The following is a 4443-nucleotide window of genomic DNA, read 5'->3' on the forward strand; positions in this document are numbered from 1 at the left end:
GAATAAAATGTCTGCTGTATCAGAGAATTGTTTGTCTTTGGAAAGAATAATTCGATATGTGTTTGAGAGTTGATTTCTGAGTGTGTTTGAGACAAAAAATGCACATTTGTTGACGCGCCATATTCTCGTGGTGTCTGCACTATGTGAAGAATGCAATCAACCCCCAAAACTTTAAAGTCGCCGTACTTATACATCCGAACAAGGATCTTTTAAACAGTTCTCTTCAGGGACGGATTTTTTTCCACCTTAAGCTTTCTTACCATGGGGGTCTGACTTGCAGAAACTTCTTGCTGTGTATGTGAAAAAAAATCAGCCTCAGTTTTGGATAATATTTGTTTTGACAGATATTATGTATGACTGCACGAACGATCGGAAAGAGAATCTAAGAAAGATATCGAGCGTGCAAGTTTGAGTCGGTGAAGGACAACTTATATGACATGTGTGCGTGCATTCTATGAATCCAGAGACATTCCAGCTACGGTATATTTCAAATACATGTCTCTATGGGAAAAGGGCAAATCATATAAACTATATAACAGGTCAAAAGTCAAAGTCATGCTGGCCATTGTATCATTAATGCTGAAATAGAAATGGATTTGAATAACGGTCACGGTATTCACTTAAAGAATATAATAGCCTCTATATTGAAGAATAAAGTACATGTTGAACCGAGAAACCGTCTGTATATGCTTGCATTTATAACATTTGTGAAGAATGATATAGGACAACACATGGTAAAAAATCACCTTTTGAAAATCTGTGACTGTGTGCGAAGTTTTTCAACTTTGGAGTGGGAGAGAAAAATCTGTCGATGTGTGCGACCTTTTCTAACGGTTGTGTGAGAGAGAAAAATCTGTCAATGTGTGCGACCTTTTTCCACTGTTGTGTGAGAGAGAAAAATCTGTCTGTGTGTGAGACCTTTTTCAACCCTTCTGTGTGAGAGAAAATTCGTTCTATGTATACGTTTAATTTTGCAACACTTGGCCCCCAATAGCGGAGACAGACGGGCGGGCGCAGTTCGAAAAGAACCGCACTGCAAAGACAAACAACACAACACATCACAGACATCCTCACTTCAATAATAAGTTTATAAGTTTTATTGAAAATTCTTGCCCGAGGGCTAATTGCAAGTGACAAAAAATGACATACAGATAATGGTAAACAGTATACTAAGCAACTACTCTAGTCTAACTTAAACTAGTTAAAGATAATAATAACCAACCTATGAAGAGAAACATACATCACGAAGATTTATTCATTCATAGACAGCTGTCATTCCTATGATATGCTGAGTAGGATTAATTCACACAATAGAGGCACTTAGGCAGGAGACCAAATTTGTCACCGTTAATATTACATGTTTGACTAGCCGTTCTCTTGTATCGCTAAGTGATGCAAATGGTTTTTTCCTGCAGCCTGCTGATCCAGAGCGCGCGGGGCCAAAAGTAGACCTCGAAGAATTACGCAACGTTAGACAAGACCTGAAGTTTGCACCTATGCCTAAAGGCAAATCCTACGCAGAGTTAGAGCACAAGTTAGGTAAGGTTTGTATGGTTGAATGTCTCAACTGGAGTTCGGCGATTCATACATTTTGACATTGCTGTGTGTGGGTGTAATCATGGGTTATCTATGCTCCTTTCACCGTAAAATCACTTTCTGCTTGTCTACAACATTGGATTAGGGCCAAATAATACATCCAATCCTACAAGGATCATACTACCATTTCCGCCTTTCATACGGCAGGCCTTCAATCTGTTATATTCGCATATATTTCTAAGAACCAAAACAAACCAACAAACACACCAACTGATTGCAATACCTCCGTTTTTACGGAGGTAACAAAGACTTCCCATGTCATTGATCAAGAACTCTGGATCTAGAACAATGATCAGTTACCAACATGCTTGATGGAAATTTTACGAACAGAGGAGTTTCAACACCCTTACACTTTCTTCAAATATACCAGGTTATAACTTTTTAAGTTATTAGGGTTACATGCATTATTGTTTTCCTTCCAGAATCTAGAGGTTCAGCTCACGAGTGACAATGGAGATACGGGTGGTTTCAGATGTAGACATTAGGGTGCCCGTTGTGGATGGCACGTTCGGAAGACTGGGCATCACGCATGGGTGGACGGCGCTGAGACTGTGTCCTTAATTACGTCACGTCGAGGCTGAACTCCAATACTAGAATGACATGACCTACAACTCCAGGCTTGTGGTTGGGTGAAAGAAAACCTCGCTGTAAATCATCTCCGAGCAGACGATGTGATGTCATCAATGCCACAATTCCTTATTTTTCCACTATGATTTTTCACAACTTGCCATATTGATTTGATTAAAAAAAATGAATTAATGGTGACATCCGCGCATGTGTCAATCAACTTTCGACCGTTTCCAAAAACAAGAGAACTTTTTGGCTACAACTGTAAATCGTACAAAGCAGCTGCAAAATGAGCACATACATGCCCTAAATTGCAAAGGAAATATAAAACGCCTACTGATGTTGAAGTCCAAAGTCAGTCCCACGTCCAAGAATAAAATGTGAAGGAACAAAGATGAAAAATCTATATTGTTTAAGATACCATTTTCTGCTCTGTCATTTGTTCAACTTACATCTCATAATGAAGGCAAGTTTTTTATTCGTACTCTCGCACACGTTTTGGTAGCCTGGGTACAATCCGATTTCTACCGGGGCACCTTACACTCGCAACCCTAGGGCTAACGTTTTGGAGTCTCCAGAGGATGTCATCCATATAATCAAATCAACATGCCCTAATGGTTTGTATTGTTAGATATGAATTACACAATCTAGGATATCATTGCAAAGTTTGAAGAAATGCAATCACCGCACCAACTCCCAACTTTGAGCACGCTTAAAGTAGCTTAATCATTGCGTATCGGCACTATTTAAGCACCTTTTAACGATAGCTACGTCTTCTTAGATACTATAATCACATTACATTTGAGTAGGTTCCGTGTAAAACGCACGTAGTGGCATTCACTTCAGCAACATTTAAGCACTGTAAAGTATGCTTACGCCACCTTTAAGCACTGTCAAGTTTCCTTCAACATATCATTTAAGTCATCATCATTTTTAAAGGGTCATTCAAGCTTCGTAAATGTATTGTAAATATTGATATTTAAGCTTGATATAAGCTCCCTTGTGCTCAAGGGTTTGTGTGCACTATGTTCATGTGTTTGTGAAGGTATTTCTAATGTCATGTAATTCAAGTACTCTATTAGTGTTTTTTTTACGGCCAGCTGTTGTTGTGTTCCAATCATTGCACATGAGCTAGTGCTGGGCAGTCAAATATGTTGTGTTTAATCACGAACTTATATATCTTAGCGATATGTAGTCACTCCCAGTACAGTATTTGCATTAACAACTGAGGAAATGCTACAATTGTCTCATGAAGAGAAGCTTTGATACTTGCAAAGTATGTAGTTTAAAACGAGATTATGCATATATAAATTATGCTATTAAAATCCTTCTTTGCACAGGGGTTAAAGTGATGGGGACTTCATATTTGAGACAAGTTATTCGAGCAATCTATCTGACCAGATGATGATGCGAATTTTTTTAGTATTGAGTATTTTCAGCTATATCAATGAAATCAGATGGTTCCCATAATTGCATTTACTAGACAGTAATAAAACTAGTTTTACTAACTAGTACAAGTCTTTGTTACACATCTTATTGGATAAAAAAGTGCTCTGCTGGTACCTCCTGCAACAGACACAATCCATTGGCATTTCATCAAGAAAATGGAGAGCGGACCATAGCGATAACTGTCATCTCTTCTCCAGTCAGAAACATCAAGCTTAGGCAAGCTGGACTTCACTGACTCAATAGGCGAAGAGGGATTACACCGGGACGGTCCCCTACTCTTTTCGACAAGTGCAGCGGGTTCTTTAACGTGCGTGAGGTGTGGCTCTCCCCAAACACGGGACCTCCATTTAACGTCCTATCCAAGGGACGGCCCTAGCCGAAGCTAGGTACTCATTTTTCACCTGAGTAAAGCCTTTCCTAAGGGCACAAGATCGGTGACACGGTAGGATTCGAACTCAATGCCTCTCGGTCCTAAGTCAAACACGATGCCGCTGCGCCACGCGATCTCATATTACAAAGGCATTTAACAACAAAATTTTAGGATCCCATAATTCACTAAATATTTCCATATTTTGGAAAGTTGCTTGCAATTGTTTTAAACATGGGCATTACAGGTGGTGCTAGAAAATCACTATGTGTACTGCAATGTTTTCTTAAAAGGTTGTGTTTTGGACTGCATCAAGTTATAAAAATTCAACAAAGCTTTGAAAATGTATACAACATGCTAAATATGACATAAAATATTCAAACCAGTTTCATGCATACAAACTTAAAACCAAAGTTCATTTACATGATGATGAATATCATAAAAATATAAAAAGAGCAAGACGC

General features: G+C 38.8%; 1 protein-coding gene across 11 annotated transcripts in view; it reads left to right on the forward strand.

The window, feature by feature from the left end:
- LOC118411581 (protocadherin-15-like) overlaps positions 1–4443 on the forward strand; it is a 143491-nt gene that overhangs the window by 59467 nt on the left and 79581 nt on the right. The gene's annotated exons all lie outside the window — the stretch shown is intronic.

This window comes from Branchiostoma floridae, chromosome 3, assembly GCF_000003815.2.
Source record: "Branchiostoma floridae strain S238N-H82 chromosome 3, Bfl_VNyyK, whole genome shotgun sequence".
Classification (NCBI taxonomy): domain Eukaryota; kingdom Metazoa; phylum Chordata; class Leptocardii; order Amphioxiformes; family Branchiostomatidae; genus Branchiostoma; species Branchiostoma floridae.